Consider the following 19,215-nt stretch of genomic DNA (forward strand, 5'->3'; position numbering starts at 1 on the left):
TAATAAAAATGTCTTAATCAGGTCTGCCTTTGGCCACTCAATTTAAAAACACCCCGCGTGTCTTTCGCTGAAGTTCTTTTAAAAAAAAGCATTGGCAAAGCCAACAGTTTTGGCTTGTGTATAAGTATTAGGCATTTACCAGGCACTGCTTTTAGATGCTCAGGTACTCAAACCATTTTGCACTGGCACTATCAATGGCCAGCTAATACCAATACAGAAGTGCCTTTCCCATGCCTACACGAATGCCCAAACTGTTAGCATTACCAGTGCTCTTTTTGCTTTACCCTTGATGCACAGGACTATGCATCAAGGTTAAAGCAAACATACTACTTGGCTAAATTGGCCCACATTGAATGAAGGCCAATCTAGCCAGTAATAAAACTTATGGTGCACAGTCAGCCTGGATATACTTTCTGTGGCATGGCATTTTTACTGGCTGGTATTCCATACATGGTAATAATGGCATGATGCAGCCTGCATCGACATAATTAGAACAACCAGCATGAATATATTTTTATACTAGCATCTCTCGCGTGGAAAGGCGGCATGAAATGTATTGGAAAATGTTCCTATGCACAATGTGTGATTTGCAAATATTGGGGTTTTCCATGTGCTTCCATACAAAACCAATTGCAAATTGTATGAATTTCTACCCAATTTTGCAAAGAAAGTGCTCTAAAATGCATACTTTTAACCCAATGTTTCAAACATTTTCTTGGGAATGAGAACCCCCCTCAAGCAACCCTTGTTTGGTTTGGGCTCCCTCACTGTGCTCTGTTGATCCTGCCTAATTGGCACAAACATTTAAGCCTCTTAAGTTCAGAAATGTACCAGCCTCCACTCTACATCATTTGTCACTGTGTATGATGTGTGTTTTAATGCACACACGGGGCGGGGTGCTCATTAATGATATGATATGGCATTTATAATGTGCCCGTACACAAGTGTTTGAAGGCGCGACAAGGCAAGGAGGGAGAAACAAAAGAGTAGGACAAAACACAGATCTTACTAGGCCTTGTGTCATTCAGATCGCGCAAGAACAGTTAAGGGGGGAGGGGAGAAGTGCCGACGGTGGGGCAGGATGCAGAAGTGCAGTAACAAAGGAGAAATAAGAGTGCAGCCAACGGGTGGCAAGTGTGGGTACTCATAAGTGCAGTCAACGGGTGGAGAATAAGAGCAAGAGCGGGGACTGTAGGGTTACAGATACAGACCACAAGTGCAGGGGAGCCAAGAGACAGTGTGGGATTGCAACAGGACAGGCAGGGACCTGGGCCCGCCTTCAGAGCTTGACCAGATGACCAGTGCATGGATCAGGCAGGTGATCAGCAAGGGAGAGGAAGAGAGAAGGCAGAAGCAAAGAGACAGGTCTTGAGGTGCTTCCGGAACCAGAGATGGCTCTCCTGAAGTTTCAACGAGGCCGGGAGGCTATTTGCAGGGGGAGGCCCCAGCCAGTCCATGTTAACGCTGGCTGATGGGAGAGGAGTTCTCTCTTATCAATCAGTATGTTCACTTTGCTCAGCATGACCACGCTGACTGATAGGAGACGACTCCTCTCCTGTCAGTCAGTGTGTTCATGTTGTCAGCGTGGTCACGCTGACTGATGGGAGAGGAGTTCTCTCATGTCAGTCAGTGTGTTCATATTGCTCAGCATGACCACGCTGACTGACAGGAGAGGAGTTCTCTCTTGTCAGTCATTGTGTTCATGTTGTCAGCGTGATCACGCTGACTGATGGGAGTGTTCTCTCGTCAGTCAGTGTGGTCACGTTGCTCAATGTGACCACGCTGACAGATGGGAGAGGAGTTTTCTCTTGTCAGTCAGTGTGTTCACGTTGCTCAGCAGGACCACGCTGATTGGCAGGAGAGGAGTTCTCTCTTGTCAGTCAGTGTGTTCATGTTGTCAGTGTGATCACTCTAACTGATGGGAGAGGAGTTCTCTCTTGTCAGTGTGTTAACGTTGCTCAGCGTGACCATGCTGACTGATGGGAGAGGAGTTCTCTCTTGTCAGTCATTGTGTTCACGTTGCTCAGCATGACCACGCTGACTGACAGGAGAGGAGTCCTCTCTTGTCAATCAGTGTGTTCATGTTGTCAGCGTGATCACGCTGACTGATGGGAGAGGAGTTCTCTCTTGTCAGTCAGTGTGTTCATGTTGCTCAGCGTGACCACACTGACTGACAGGAGAGGAGTTCTCTCTTGTCAATCAGTGTGTTCATGTTGTCAGCATGATCACGCTGACTGATGGGAGAGGAGTTCTCTCTTGTCAGGCAGTGTGTTCATGTTGCTCAGCGTGACCACGCTGACTGATAGGAGACGACTCCTGTCCTGTCAGTCAGTGTGTTCATGTTGTCAGCGTGATCACGCTAATTGATGGGAGAGGAGTTCTCTCTTATGAGTCAGTGTGTTTATGTTGTCAGCGTGATCACACTGACTGATGGGAGAGGAGTTCTCTCTTGTCAGTCAGTGTGTTCATGTTGCTCAGCGTGACCACGCTGACTGATGGGAGAGGAGTTCTCTCTTGTCAGTCAGTGTGTTCACGTTGCTCAGCATGACCACACTGACTGACAGGAGAGGAGTTCTCTCTTGTCAATCAGTGTGTTCTTTTCAGCGTGATCACGCTGACTGATGGGAGAGGAGTTCTCTCTTGTCAATCAGTGTGTTCACGTTGCTCAGCGTGACCACGCTGACTGATGGGAGAGGAGTTCTCTCTTGTCAATCAGTGTGTTCTTGTTGTCAGCGTGGTCACGCTGACTGATGGGAGAGGAGTTCTCTCTTGTCAGTCAGTGTGTTCACGTTGCTCAGCGTGACCACGGTGAGTGACAGGAGAGGACTCCTCTCCTGTCAGTCAGTGTGTTCATGTTGTCAGCGTGATCACGCTGACTGATGGGAGAGGAGTTCTCTCTTGTCAATCAGTGTGTTCATGTTGTCAGCGTGGTCACGCTGACTGATGGGAGAGGAGTTCTCTCATGTCAGTCAGTGTGTTCATATTGCTCAGCATGACCACGCTGACTGACAGGAGAGGAGTTCTCTCTTGTCAGTCATTGTGTTCATGTTGTCAGCGTGATCACACTGACTGATGGGAGTGTTCTCTCGTCAGTCAGTGTGGTCACGTTGCTCAATGTGACCACGCTGACAGATGGGAGAGGAGTTCTCTCTTGTCAGTCAGTGTGTTCACGTTGCTCAGCAGGACCACGCTGATTGGCAGGAGAGGAGTTCTCTCTTGTCAGTCAGTGTGTTCATGTTGTCAGTGTGATCACTCTAACTGATGGGAGAGGAGTTCTCTCTTGTCAGTGTGTTAACGTTGCTCAGCGTGACCATGCTGACTGATGGGAGAGGAGTTCTCTCTTGTCAGTCATTGTGTTCACGTTGCTCAGCATGACCACGCTGACTGACAGGAGAGGAGTCCTCTCTTGTCAATCAGTGTGTTCATGTTGTCAGCGTGATCACGCTGACTGATGGGAGAGGAGTTCTCTCTTGTCAGTCAGTGTGTTCATGTTGCTCAGCGTGACCACACTGACTGACAGGAGAGGAGTTCTCTCTTGTCAATCAGTGTGTTCATGTTGTCAGCATGATCACGCTGACTGATGGGAGAGGAGTTCTCTCTTGTCAGGCAGTGTGTTCATGTTGCTCAGCGTGACCACGCTGACTGACAGGAGAGGAGTTCTCTCTTGTCAATCAGTGTGTTCTTTTCAGCGTGATCACGCTGACTGATGGGAGAGGAGTTCTCTCTTGTCAATCAGTGTGTTCACATTGCTCAGCGTGACCACGCTGACTGATGGGAGAGGAGTTCTCTCTTGTCAGTCAGTGTGTTCACATTGCTCAACATGACCACACTGACTGACAGGAGAGGAGTTCTCTCTTGTCAATCAGTGTGTTCATGTTGTCAGCGTGGTCACGCTGACTGATGGGAGAGGAGTTCTCTCTTGTCAGTCAGTGTGTTCACGTTGCTCAGCATGACCACACTGACTGACAGGAGAGGAGTTCTCTCTTGTCAATCAGTGTGTTCTTTTCAGCGTGATCACGCTGACTGATGGGAGAGGAGTTCTCTCTTGTCAATCAGTGTGTTCACGTTGCTCAGCGTGACCACGCTGACTGATGGGAGAGAAGTTCCCTCTTGTCAATCAGTGTGTTCTTGTAGTCAGCGTGGTCACGCTGACTGATGGGAGAGGAGTTCTCTCTTGTCAGTCAGTATGTTCACGTTGCTCAGCGTGACTACGGTGACTGACAGGAGAGGACTCCTCTCCTGTCAGTCAGTGTGTTCATGTTGTCAGCGTGATCACGCTGAAGGATGGGAGAGGAGTTCTCTCTTGTCAATCAGTGTGTTCATGTTGTCAGCGTGGTCACGCTGACTGATGGGAGAGGAGTTCTCTCATGTCAGTCAGTGTGTTCATATTGCTCAGCATGACCACGCTGACTGACAGGAGAGGAGTTCTCTCTTGTCAGTCATTGTCTTCATGTTGTCAGTGTGATCACGCTGACTGATGGGAGAGGAGTTCTCTCTTGTCAGTCAGTGTGTTCACGTTGCTCAGCAGGACCACGCTGATTGGCAGGAGAGGAGTTCTCTCTTGTCAGTCAGTGTGTTCATGTTGTCAGTGTGATCACTCTAACTGATGGGAGAGGAGTTCTCTCTTGTCAGTGTGTTAACGTTGCTCAGCGTGACCATGCTGACTGATGGGAGAGGAGTTCTCTCTTGTCAGTCATTGTGTTCACGTTGCTCAGCATGACCACGCTGACTGACAGGAGAGGAGTTCTCTCTTGTCAGTCAGTGTGTTCATGTTGTCAGCGTGATCAAGCTGACTGATGGGAGAGGAGTCCTCTCTTGTCAGTGTGTTCACGTTGCTCAGCGTTACCACGCTGACTGACAGGAGAGGAGTTCTCTCTTGTCAGTCATTGTCTTCATGTTGTCAGTGTGATCACGCTGACTGATGGGAGAGGAGTTCTCTCTTGTCAGTCAGTGTGTTCACGTTGCTCAGCAGGACCACGCTGATTGGCAGGAGAGGAGTTCTCTCTTGTCAGTCAGTGTGTTCATGTTGTCAGTGTGATCACTCTAACTGATGGGAGAGGAGTTCTCTCTTGTCAGTGTGTTAACGTTGCTCAGCGTGACCATGCTGACTGATGGGAGAGGAGTTCTCTCTTGTCAGTCATTGTGTTCACGTTGCTCAGCATGACCACGCTGACTGACAGGAGAGGAGTTCTCTCTTGTCAGTCAGTGTGTTCATGTTGTCAGCGTGATCAAGCTGACTGATGGGAGAGGAGTCCTCTCTTGTCAGTGTGTTCACGTTGCTCAGCGTTACCACGCTAACTGATGGGAGAGGAGTTCTCTCTTGTCAGTCAGTGTGTTCACGTTGCTCAACATGACCACAATGACTGACAGGAGAGGAGTTCTCTCTTGTCAATCAGTGTGTTCATGTTGTCAGCGTGATCACGCTGACTGATGGGAGAGGAGTTCTCTCTTATCAGTCAGTGTGTTCATGTTGCTCAGCGTGACCACGCTGACTGACAGGAGAGGAGTTCTCTCTTGTCAATCAGTGTGTTCTTTTCAGTGTGATCACGCTGACTGATGGGAGAGGAGTTCTCTCTTGTAAATCAGTGTGTTCACGTTGCTCAGCGTGACCACGCTGACTGACAGGAGAGGAGTTGTCTCTTGTCTGTCAGTGTGTTCATGTTGTCAGCGTAATCACGCTGACTGATGGGAGAGGAGTCCTCTCTTGTCAGTCAGTGTGTTCACGTTGCTCAGCGTGACCACGCTAACTGACGGGAGAGGAGTTCTCGCTTGCCAATCAGTGTGTTCACGTTGCTCAGCGTGACCACGCTGACTGATGGGAGAGGAGTTCTCTCTTGTCAGGCAGTGTGTTCACGCTGCTCAGCATGACCAGGCTGACTGATAGGAGAGGACTCCTCTCCTGTCAACCAGTGCGTTCATGTTGTCAGCGTGATCACGCTGAACGATGGGAGAGGAGTTCTCTCTTGTTTGTCAGTGTGTTCATGTTGTCAGCGTAATCACGCTGACTGACGGGAGAGGAGTTCTCTCTTGTCAATCAGTGTGTTCACGTTGCTCAGCGTGACCACGCTGACTGATGGGAGAGGAGTTCTCTCTTCAGGCAGTGTGTTCGCGTTGCTCAGCATGACCACGCTGACTGATAGGAGAGGACTCCTCTCCTGTCAGCCAGTGTGTTCATGTTGTCAGCGTGATCACACTGAACGATGGGAGAGGAGTTCTCTCTTGTCAGGCAGCATGTCTATGTGTCGGCTCCGTGGATGCTTTTTACGGGTGCATGGAGGTAAGGTAAGTGTTTTTATTTTAAATTAAAAGTGTATATGTGTATTTAAATTAAATTAGTATGTATGTGTGTATGTATGAATGCATGCGTGCATGTTGGTGTTTGTGTCAATGCTGTGTTTGGTTTTTTGTATACATGCATGTATGGAGTTGTGTAAGTGGTGGATGAATGCATGGGTCAAAGTGTTTTTTGTGAGTGTGTGTTCAGCACCATGCCTAAATGTAGCCGCCCTGGGGGAAACTTCATTAAGGGGTGGGTCCATGGCATCAGAGGTGCACCTAGGCTAAAATGTCAGGGGGGAAAGGGGACTAACACTTCAAATGTTGGGAGAGGCGCTGACGTCAGAGGCTGTGAGGAAGGGGCAACCTTCCTTGTGTGGGGGCGCCTAACATTTTTCCACATTTCGAATGAGACTATTCTGGTGAAGCTTCAATGTTACAAGCAGCTACCTCTTGCCTTCATTTCTGAAACGTCACACTTAGGGACTGCTGTGAGAATGAGATGTCTCATGTCACCACTTACCTTCTAATTACTCCCCTAGCATGCAAGTGCTAACCCCACATCACGATTTCAATTACCTAAAAATGTATGGATATGAATGCAGGTGCTAACAGTGAAATGACTTCTCATGGCCGTGCAATTCCCTATGGCAATTCACACCCAGTTCCTGCCCTCCCCACTCAAAACACCTCCTCACTGGAACTCTTTGAGCTAGCTTTAAACATGCCTTGCCATCAAACTTTGCCCTCAATGTGCCTGCAAGTGTTCCTCAAAGGAGTCTTCTGAGAGTTCATGACTTCATTGGAGTTGTAAACACGCAACTGGTGTAATAAAAATGTCTTAATCAGGTCTGCCTTTGGCCACTCAATTTAAAAACACCCCGCGTGTCTTTCGCTGAAGTTCTTTTAAAAAAAAGCATTGGCAAAGCCAACAGTTTTGGCTTGTGTATAAGTATTAGGCATTTACCAGGCACTGCTTTTAGATGCTCAGGTACTCAAACCATTTTGCACTGGCACTATCAATGGCCAGCTAATACCAATACAGAAGTGCCTTTCCCATGCCTACACAAATGCCCAAACTGTTAGCATTACCAGTGCTCTTTTTGCTTTACCCTTGATGCACAGGACTATGCATCAAGGTTAAAGCAAACATACTACTTGGCTAAATTGGCCCACATTGAATGAAGGCCAATCTAGCCAGTAATAAAACTTATGGTGCACAGTCAGCCTGGATATACTTTCTGTGGCATGGCATTTTTACTGGCTGGTATTCCATACATGGTAATAATGGCATGATGCAGCCTGCATCGACATAATTAGAACAACCAGCATGAATATATTTTTATACTAGCATATCTCGCGTGGAAAGGCGGCATGAAATGTATTGGAAAATGTTCCTATGCACAATGTGTGATTTGCAAATATTGGGGTTTTCCATGTGCTTCCATACAAAACCAATTGCAAATTGTATGAATTTCTACCCAATTTTGCAAAGAAAGTGCTCTAAAATGCATACTTTTAACCCAATGTTTCAAACATTTTCTTGGGAATGAGAACCCCCCTCAAGCAACCCTTGTTTGGTTTGGGCTCCCTCACTGTGCTCTGTTGATCCTGCCTAATTGGCACAAACATTTAAGCATCTTAAGTTCAGAAATGTACCAGCCTCCACTCTACATCATTTGTCACTGTGTATGATGTGTGTTTTAATGCACACACGGGGCGGGGTGCTCATTAATGATATGATATGGCATTTATAACGTGCCCGTACACAAGTGTTTGAAGGCGCGACAAGGCAAGGAGGGAGAAACAAAAGAGTAGGACAAAACACAGATCTTACTAGGCCTTGTGTCATTCAGATCGCGCAAGAACAGTTAAGGGGGGAGGGGAGAAGTGCCGACGGTGGGGCAGGATGCAGAAGTGCAGTAACAAAGGAGAAATAAGAGTGCAGCCAACGGGTGGCAAGTGTGGGTACTCATAAGTGCAGTCAACGGGTGGAGAATAAGAGCAAGAGCGGGGACTGTAGGGTTACAGATACAGACCACAAGTGCAGGGGAGCCAAGAGACAGTGTGGGATTGCAACAGGACAGGCAGGGACCTGGGCCCGCATTCAGAGCTTGACCAGATGACTAGTGCATGGATCAGGCAGGTGATCAGCAAGGGAGAGGAAGAGAGAAGGCAGAAGCAAAGAGACAGGTCTTGAGGTGCTTCCGGAACCAGAGATGGCTCTCCTCAAGTTTCAACGAGGCCGGGAGGCTATTTGCAGGGGGAGGCCCCGGCCAGTCCATGTTAACGCTGACTGATGGGAGAGGAGTTCTCTCTTATCAATCAGTATGTTCACTTTGCTCAGCATGACCACGCTGACTGATAGGAGACGACTCCTCTCCTGTCAGTCAGTGTGTTCATGTTGTCAGCGTGATCACGCTAACTGATGGGAGAGGAGTTCTCTCTTGTGAGTCAGTGTGTTTATGTTGTCAGCGTGATCACACTGACTGATGGGAGAGGAGTTCTCTCTTGTCAGTCAGTGTGTTCATGTTGCTCAGCGTGACCACGCTGACTGATGGGAGAGGAGTTCTCTCTTGTCAGTCAGTGTGTTCACGTTGCTCAGCATGACCACACTGACTGACAGGAGAGGAGTTCTCTCTTGTCAATCAGTGTGTTCTTTTCAGCGTGATCACGCTGACTGATGGGAGAGGAGTTCTCTCTTGTCAATCAGTGTGTTCACGTTGCTCAGCGTGACCACGCTGACTGATGGGAGAGGAGTTCTCTCTTGTCAATCAGTGTGTTCTTGTTGTCAGCGTGGTCACGCTGACTGATGGGAGAGGAGTTCTCTCTTGTCAGTCAGTGTGTTCACGTTGCTCAGCGTGACCACGGTGACTGACAGGAGAGGACTCCTCTCCTGTCAGTCAGTGTGTTCATGTTGTCAGCGTGATCACGCTGACTGATGGGAGAGGAGTTCTCTCTTGTCAATCAGTGTGTTCATGTTGTCAGCGTGGTCACGCCGACTGATGGGAGAGGAGTTCTCTCATGTCAATCAGTGTGTTCATATTGCTCAGCATGACCACGCTGACTGACAGGAGAGGAGTTCTCTCTTGTCAGTCATTGTGTTCATGTTGTCAGCGTGATCACGCTGACTGATGGGAGTGTTCTCTCGTCAGTCAGTGTGGTCACGTTGCTCAATGTGACCACGCTGACAGATGGGAGAGGAGTTCTCTCTTGTCAGTCAGTGTGTTCACGTTGCTCAGCAGGACCACGCTGATTGGCAGGAGAGGAGTTCTCTCTTGTCAGTCAGTGTGTTCATGTTGTCAGTGTGATCACTCTAACTGATGGGAGAGGAGTTCTCTCTTGTCAGTGTGTTAACGTTGCTCAGCGTGACCATGCTGACTGATGGGAGAGGAGTTCTCTCTTGTCCGTCATTGTGTTCACGTTGCTCAGCATGACCACGCTGACTGACAGGAGAGGAGTTCTCTCTTGTCAATCAGTGTGTTCATGCTGTCAGCGTGATCACGCTGACTGATGGGAGAGGAGTTCTCTCTTGTCAGTCAGTGTGTTCATGTTGCTCAGCGTGACCACACTGACTGACAGGAGAGGAGTTCTCTCTTGTCAATCAGTGTGTTCATGTTGTCAGCATGATCACGCTGACTGATGGGAGAGGAGTTCTCTCTTGTCAGGCAGTGTGTTCATGTTGCTCAGTGTGACCACGCTGACTGACAGGAGAGGAGTTCTCTCTTGTCAATCAGTGTGTTCTTTTCAGCGTGATCACGCTGACTGATGGGAGAGGAGTTCTCTCTTGTCAATCAGTGTGTTCACGTTGCTCAGCGTGACCACGCTGACTGATGGGAGAGGAGTTCTCTCTTGTCAGTCAGTGTGTTCACATTGCTCAACATGACCACACTGACTGACAGGAGAGGAGTTCTCTCTTGTCAATCAGTGTGTTCATGTTGTCAGCGTGGTCACGCTGACTGATGGGAGAGGAGTTCTCTCTTGTCAGTCAGTGTGTTCACGTTGCTCAGCATGACCACACTGACTGACAGGGGAGGAGTTCTCTCTTGTCAATCAGTGTGTTCTTTTCAGAGTGATCACGCTGACTGATGGGAGAGGAGTTCTCTCTTGTTAATCAGTGTGTTCACGTTGCTCAGCGTGACCACGCTGACTGATGGGAGAGAAGTTCCCTCTTGTCAATCAGTGTGTTCTTGTAGTCAGCGTGGTCACGCTGACTGATGGGAGAGGAGTTCTCTCTTGTCAGTCAGTATGTTCACGTTGCTCAGCGTGACCACGGTGACTGACAGGAGAGGACTCCGCTCCTGTCAGTCAGTGTGTTCATGTTGTCAGCGTGATCACGCTGAAGGATGGGAGAGGAGTTCTCTCTTGTCAATCAGTGTGTTCATGTTGTCAGCGTGGTCACGCTAATTGATGGGAGAGGAGTTCTCTCTTGTGAGTCAGTGGCCCTCATTACGACCCTGGCGGAATCCGCGGTGCTAAATGCACCACGGAGCATGGCGGAAAGCCGCCGATAGCGCCATGGGGGTTGGCGGATTTACCACCACATGCCGACCTTGGCGGAGCGGTAAATCCCCAATCCCCATTTTACCCTTCCCCATTCCCATTCTTGCCCCATAGGGTATAATGGGAGTGGGGAAGGAGTTAATTACGCCGCCGTAAAGTACGGCGGCGTAATTAACAACGAGGTCCCTTAGCGCCATGGTTTTCTCCGCCCGGTAAAACCAGGCGGAGAAAACCTCCATGGCGCTAAGGGAACTCGTAGTACGGCGGACGGGTCCGCCGCGATTAGCGCTGGCGGAAACCCACTCCGCCAGGGTCCTAATGAGGGCCAGTGTGTTTATGTTGTCAGCGTGATCACACTGACTGATGGGAGAGGAGTTCTCTCTTGTCAGTCAGTGTGTTCATGTTGCTCAGCGTGACCACGCTGACTGATGGGAGAGGAGTTCTCTCTTGTCAGTCAGTGTGTTCACGTTGCTCAGCATGACCACACTGACTGACAGGAGAGGAGTTCTCTCTTGTCAATCAGTGTGTTCTTTTCAGCGTGATCACGCTGACTGATGGGAGAGGAGTTCTCTCTTGTCAATCAGTGTGTTCACGTTGCTCAGCGTGACCACGCTGACTGATGGGAGAGGAGTTCTCTCTTGTCAATCAGTGTGTTCTTTTCAGCGTGATCACGCTGACTGATGGGAGAGGAGTTCTCTCTTGTCAATCAGTGTGTTCATGTTGTCAGCGTGGTCACGCTGACTGATGGGAGAGGAGTTCTCTCATGTCAGTCAGTGTGTTCATATTGCTCAGCATGACCACGCTGACTGACAGGAGAGGAGTTCTCTCTTGTCAGTCATTGTGTTCATGTTGTCAGCGTGATCACGCTGACTGATGGGAGTGTTCTCTCGTCAGTCAGTGTGGTCACGTTGCTCAATGTGACCACGCTGACAGATGGGAGAGGAGTTCTCTCTTGTCAGTCAGTGTGTTCATGTTGCTCAGCAGGACCACGCTGATTGGCAGGAGAGGAGTTCTCTCTTGTCAGTCAGTGTGTTCATGTTGTCAGTGTGATCACTCTAACTGATGGGAGAGGAGTTCTCTCTTGTCAGTGTGTTAACGTTGCTCAGCGTGACCATGCTGACTGATGGGAGAGGAGTTCTCTCTTGTCAGTCATTGTGTTCACGTTGCTCAGCATGACCACGCTGACTGACAGGAGAGGAGTTCTCTCTTGTCAATCAGTGTGTTCATGTTGTCAGCGTGATCACGCTGACTGATGGGAGAGGAGTTCTCTCTTGTCAGTCAGTGTGTTCATGTTGCTCAGCGTGACCACACTGACTGACAGGAGAGGAGTTCTCTCTTGTCAATCAGTGTGTTCATGTTGTCAGCATGATCACGCTGACTGATGGGAGAGGAGTTCTCTCTTGTCAGGCAGTGTGTTCATGTTGCTCAGCGTGACCATGCTGACTGACAGGAGAGGAGTTCTCTCTTGTCAATCAGTGTGTTCTTTTCAGCGTGATCACGCTGACTGATGGGAGAGGAGTTCTCTCTTGTCAATCAGTGTGTTCACGTTGCTCAGCGTGCCCACGCTGACTGATGGGAGAGGAGTTCTCTCTTGTCAGTCAGTGTGTTCACATTGCTCAACATGACCACACTGACTGACAGGAGAGGAGTTCTCTCTTGTCAATCAGTGTGTTCATGTTGTCAGCGTGGTCACGCTGACTGATGGGAGAGGAGTTCTCTCTTGTCAGTCAGTGTGTTCACGTTGCTCAGCATGACCACACTGACTGACAGGAGAGGAGTTCTCTCTTGTCAATCAGTGTGTTCTTTTCAGCGTGATCACGCTGACTGATGGGAGAGGAGTTCTCTCTTGTCAATCAGTGTGTTCACGTTGCTCAGCGTGACCACGCTGACTGATGGGAGAGAAGTTCCCTCTTGTCAATCAGTGTGTTCTTGTAGTCAGCGTGGTCACGCTGACTGATGGGAGAGGAGTTCTCTCTTGTCAGTCAGTATGTTCACGTTGCTCAGCGTGACTACGGTGACTGACAGGAGAGGACTCCTCTCCTGTCAGTCAGTGTGTTCATGTTGTCAGCGTGGTCACGCTGACTGATGGGAGAGGAGTTCTCTCATGTCAGTCAGTGTGTTCATATTGCTCAGCATGACCACGCTGACTGACAGGAGAGGAGTTCTCTCTTGTCAGTCATTGTCTTCATGTTGTCAGTGTGATCACGCTGACTGATGGGACAGGAGTTCTCTCTTGTCAGTCAGTGTGTTCAGGTTGCTCAGCAGGACCACGCTGATTGGCAGGAGAGGAGTTCTCTCTTGTCAGTCAGTGTGTTCATGTTGTCAGTGTGATCACTCTAACTGATGGGAGAGGAGTTCTCTCTTGTCAGTGTGTTAACGTTGCTCAGCGTGACCATGCTGACTGATGGGAGAGGAGTTCTCTCTTGTCAGTCATTGTGTTCACGTTGCTCAGCATGACCACGCTGACTGACAGGAGAGGAGTTCTCTCTTGTCAGTCAGTGTGTTCATGTTGTCAGCGTGATCAAGCTGACTGATGGGAGAGGAGTCCTCTCTTGTCAGTGTGTTCACGTTGCTCAGCGTTACCACGCTAACTGATGGGAGAGGAGTTCTCTCTTGTCAGTCAGTGTGTTCACGTTGCTCAACATGACCACAATGACTGACAGGAGAGGAGTTCTCTCTTGTCAATCAGTGTGTTCATGTTGTCAGCGTGGTCACGCTGACTGATGGGAGAGGAGTTCTCTCTTATCAGTCAGTGTGTTCATGTTGCTCAGCGTGACCACGCTGACTGACAGGAGAGGAGTTCTCTCTTGTCAATCAGTGTGTTCTTTTCAGTGTGATCACGCTGACTGATGGGAGAGGAGTTCTCTCTTGTCAATCAGTGTGTTCACGTTGCTCAGCGTGACCACGCTGACTGACAGGAGAGGAGTTGTCTCTTGTCTGTCAGTGTGTTCATGTTGTCAGCGTAATCACGCTGACTGATGGGAGAGGAGTCCTCTCTTGTCAGTCAGTGTGTTCACGTTGCTCAGCGTGACCACGCTAACTGACGGGAGAGGAGTTCTCGCTTGCCAATCAGTGTGTTCACGTTGCTCAGCGTGACCACGCTGACTGATGGGAGAGGAGTTCTCTCTTGTCAGGCAGTGTGTTCACGCTGCTCAGCATGACCACGCTGACTGATAGGGGAGGACTCCTCTCCTGTCAACCAGTGCGTTCATGTTGTCAGCGTGATCACGCTGAACGATGGGAGAGGAGTTCTCTCTTGTCTGTCAGTGTGTTCATGTTGTCAGCGTAATCACGCTGTCTGACGGGAGAGGAGTTCTCTCTTGTCAATCAGTGTGTTCACGTTGCTCAGCGTGACCACGCTGACTGATGGGAGAGGAGTTCTCTCTTCAGGCAGTGTGTTCGCGTTGCTCAGCATGACCACGCTGACTGATAGGAGAGGACTCCTCTCCTGTCAGCCAGTGTGTTCATGTTGTCAGCGTGATCACACTGAACGATGGGAGAGGAGTTCTCTCTTGTCAGGCAGCATGTCTATGTGTCGGCTCCGTGGATGCTTTTTACGGGTGCATGGAGGTAAGGTAAGTGTTTTTATTTTAAATTAAAAGTGTATATGTGTATTTAAATTAAATTAGTATGTATGTGTGTATGTATGAATGCATGCGTGCATGTTGGTGTTTGTGTCAATGCTGTGTTTGGTTTTTTGTATACATGCATGTATGGAGTTGTGTAAGTGGTGGATGAATGCATGGGTCAAAGTGTTTTTTGTGAGTGTGTGTTCAGCACCATGCCTAAATGTAGCCGCCCTGGGGGAAACTTCATTAAGGGGTGGGTCCATGGCATCAGAGGTGCACCTAGGCTAAAATGTCAGGGGGGAAAGGGGACTAACACTTCAAATGTTGGGAGAGGCGCTGACGTCAGAGGCTGTGAGGAAGGGGCAACCTTCCTTGTGTGGGGGCGCCTAACATTTTTCCACATTTCGAATGAGACTATTCTGGTGAAGCTTCAATGTTACAAGCAGCTACCTCTTGCCTTCATTTCTGAAACGTCACACTTAGGGACTGCTGTGAGAATGAGATGTCTCATGTCACCACTTACCTTCTAATTACTCCCCTAGCATGCAAGTGCTAACCCCACATCACGATTTCAATTACCTAAAAATGTATGGATATGAATGCAGGTGCTAACAGTGAAATGACTTCTCATGGCCGTGCAATTCCCTATGGCAATTCACACCCAGTTCCTGCCCTCCCCACTCAAAACACCTCCTCACTGGAACTCTTTGAGCTAGCTTTAAACATGCCTTGCCATCAAACTTTGCCCTCAATGTGCCTGCAAGTGTTCCTCAAAGGAGTCTTCTGAGAGTTCATGACTTCATTGGAGTTGTAAACACGCAACTGGTGTAATAAAAATGTCTTAATCAGGTCTGCCTTTGGCCACTCAATTTAAAAACACCCCGCGTGTCTTTCGCTGAAGTTCTTTTAAAAAAAAGCATTGGCAAAGCCAACAGTTTTGGCTTGTGTATAAGTATTAGGCATTTACCAGGCACTGCTTTTAGATGCTCAGGTACTCAAACCATTTTGCACTGGCACTATCAATGGCCAGCTAATACCAATACAGAAGTGCCTTTCCCATGCCTACACGAATGCCCAAACTGTTAGCATTACCAGTGCTCTTTTTGCTTTACCCTTGATGCACAGGACTATGCATCAAGGTTAAAGCAAACATACTACTTGGCTAAATTGGCCCACATTGAATGAAGGCCAATCTAGCCAGTAATAAAACTTATGGTGCACAGTCAGCCTGGATATACTTTCTGTGGCATGGCATTTTTACTGGCTGGTATTCCATACATGGTAATAATGGCATGATGCAGCCTGCATCGACATAATTAGAACAACCAGCATGAATATATTTTTATACTAGCATATCTCGCGTGGAAAGGCGGCATGAAATGTATTGGAAAATGTTCCTATGCACAATGTGTGATTTGCAAATATTGGGGTTTTCCATGTGCTTCCATACAAAACCAATTGCAAATTGTATGAATTTCTACCCAATTTTGCAAAGAAAGTGCTCTAAAATGCATACTTTTAACCCAATGTTTCAAACATTTTCTTGGGAATGAGAACCCCCCTCAAGCAACCCTTGTTTGGTTTGGGCTCCCTCACTGTGCTCTGTTGATCCTGCCTAATTGGCACAAACATTTAAGCCTCTTAAGTTCAGAAATGTACCAGCCTCCACTCTACATCATTTGTCACTGTGTATGATGTGTGTTTTAATGCACACACGGGGCGGGGTGCTCATTAATGATATGATATGGCATTTATAACGTGCCCGTACACAAGTGTTTGAAGGCGCGACAAGGCAAGGAGGGAGAAACAAAAGAGTAGGACAAAACACAGATCTTACTAGGCCTTGTGTCATTCAGATCGCGCAAGAACAGTTAAGGGGGGAGGGGAGAAGTGCCGACGGTGGGGCAGGATGCAGAAGTGCAGTAACAAAGGAGAAATAAGAGTGCAGCCAACGGGTGGCAAGTGTGGGTACTCATAAGTGCAGTCAACGGGTGGAGAATAAGAGCAAGAGCGGGGACTGTAGGGTTACAGATACAGACCACAAGTGCAGGGGAGCCAAGAGACAGTGTGGGATTGCAACAGGACAGGCAGGGACCTGGGCCCGCATTCAGAGCTTGACCAGATGACTAGTGCATGGATCAGGCAGGTGATCAGCAAGGGAGAGGAAGAGAGAAGGCAGAAGCAAAGAGACAGGTCTTGAGGTGCTTCCGGAACCAGAGATGGCTCTCCTCAAGTTTCAACGAGGCCGGGAGGCTATTTGCAGGGGGAGGCCCCAGCCAGTCCATGTTAACGCTGACTGATGGGAGAGGAGTTCTCTCTTATCAATCAGTATGTTCACTTTGCTCAGCATGACCACGCTGACTGATAGGAGACGACTCCTCTCCTGTCAGTCAGTGTGTTCATGTTGTCAGCGTGATCACGCTAACTGATGGGAGAGGAGTTCTCTCTTGTGAGTCAGTGTGTTTATGTTGTCAGCGTGATCACACTGACTGATGGGAGAGGAGTTCTCTCTTGTCAGTCAGTGTGTTCATGTTGCTCAGCGTGACCACGCTGACTGATGGGAGAGGAGTTCTCTCTTGTCAGTCAGTGTGTTCACGTTGCTCAGCATGACCACACTGACTGACAGGAGAGGAGTTCTCTCTTGTCAATCAGTGTGTTCTTTTCAGCGTGATCACGCTGACTGATGGGAGAGGAGTTCTCTCTTGTCAATCAGTGTGTTCACGTTGCCCAGCGTGACCACGCTGACTGATGGGAGAGGAGTTCTCTCTTGTCAATCAGTGTGTTCTTGTTGTCAGCGTGGTCACGCTGACTGATGGGAGAGGAGTTCTCTCTTGTCAGTCAGTGTGTTCACGTTGCTCAGCGTGACCACGGTGACTGACAGGAGAGGACTCCTCTCCTGTCAGTCAGTGTGTTCATGTTGTCAGCGTGATCACGCTGACTGATGGGAGAGGAGTTCTCTCTTGTCAATCAGTGTGTTCATGTTGTCAGCGTGGTCACGCCGACTGATGGGAGAGGAGTTCTCTCATGTCAGTCAGTGTGTTCATATTGCTCAGCATGACCACGCTGACTGACAGGAGAGGAGTTCTCTCTTGTCAGTCATTGTGTTCATGTTGTCAGCGTGATCACGCTGACTGATGGGAGTGTTCTCTCGTCAGTCAGTGTGGTCACGTTGCTCAATGTGACCACGCTGACAGATGGGAGAGGAGTTCTCTCTTGTCAGTCAGTGTGTTCACGTTGCTCAGCAGGACCACGCTGATTGGCAGGAGAGGAGTTCTCTCTTGTCAGTCAGTGTGTTCATGTTGTCAGTGTGATCACTCTAACTGATGGGAGAGGAGTTCTCTCTTGTCAGTGTGTTAACGTTGCTCAGCGTGACCATGCTGACTGATGGGAGAGGAGTTCTCTCTTGTCAGTCATTGTGTTCACGTTGCTCAGCATGACCACGCTGACTGACAGGAGAGGAGTTCTCTCTTGTCAATCAGTGTGTTCATGTTGTCAGCGTGATCACGCTGACTGATGGGAGAGGAGTTCTCTCTTGTCAGTCAGTGTGTTCATGTTGCTCAGCGTGACCACACTGACTGACAGGAGAGGAGTTGTCTCTTGTCAATCAGTGTGTTCATGTTGTCAGCATGATCACGCTGACTGATGGGAGAGGAGTTCTCTCTTGTCAGGCAGTGTGTTCATGTTGCTCAGTGTGACCACGCTGACTGACAGGAGAGGAGTTCTCTCTTGTCAATCAGTGTGTTCTTTTCAGCGTGATCACGCTGACTGATGGGAGAGGAGTTCTCTCTTGTCAATCAGTGTGTTCACGTTGCTCAGCGTGACCACGCTGACTGATGGGAGAGGAGTTCTCTCTTGTCAGTCAGTGTGTTCACATTGCTCAACATGACCACACTGACTGACAGGAGAGGAGTTCTCTCTTGTCAATCAGTGTGTTCATGTTGTCAGCGTGGTCACGCTGACTGATGGGAGAGGAGTTCTCTCTTGTCAGTCAGTGTGTTCACGTTGCTCAGCATGACCACACTGACTGACAGGGGAGGAGTTCTCTCTTGTCAATCAGTGTGTTCTTTTCAGCGTGATCACGCTGACTGATGGGAGAGGAGTTCTCTCTTGTTAATCAGTGTGTTCACGTTGCTCAGCGTGACCACGCTGACTGATGGGAGAGAAGTTCCCTCTTGTCAATCAGTGTGTTCTTGTAGTCAGCGTGGTCACGCTGACTGATGGGAGAGGAGTTCTCTCTTGTCAGTCAGTATGTTCACGTTGCTCAGCGTGACCACGGTGACTGACAGGAGAGGACTCCTCTCCTGTCAGTCAGTGTGTTCATGTTGTCAGCGTGATCACGCTGAAGGATGGGAGAGGAGTTCTCTCTTGTCAATCAGTGTGTTCATGTTGTCAGCGTGGTCACGCTGACTGATGGGAGAGGAGTTCTCTCATGTCAGTCAGTGTGTTCATATTGCTCAGCATGACCACGCTGACTGACAGGAGAGGAGTTCTCTCTTGTCAGTCATTGTCTTCATGTTGTCAGTGTGATCACGCTGACTGATGGGAGAGGAGTTCTCTCTTGTCAGTCAGTGTGTTCACGTTGCTCAGCAGGACCACGCTGATTGGCAGGAGAGGAGTTCTCTCTTGTCAGTCAGTGTGTTCATGTTGTCAGTGTGATCACTCTAACTGATGGGAGAGGAGTTCTCTCTTGTCAGTGTGTTAACGTTGCTCAGCGTGACCATGCTGACTGATGGGAGAGGAGTTCTCTCTTGTCAGTCATTGTGTTCACGTTGCTCAGCATGACCACGCTGACTGACAGGAGAGGAGTTCTCTCTTGTCAGTCAGTGTGTTCATGTTGTCAGCGTGATCAAGCTGACTGATGGGAGAG

This window comes from Ambystoma mexicanum, chromosome 4p, assembly GCF_040938575.1.
Source record: "Ambystoma mexicanum isolate Mex_15411 chromosome 4p, UKY_AmexF1_1, whole genome shotgun sequence".
NCBI classification, from domain to species: domain Eukaryota; kingdom Metazoa; phylum Chordata; class Amphibia; order Caudata; family Ambystomatidae; genus Ambystoma; species Ambystoma mexicanum.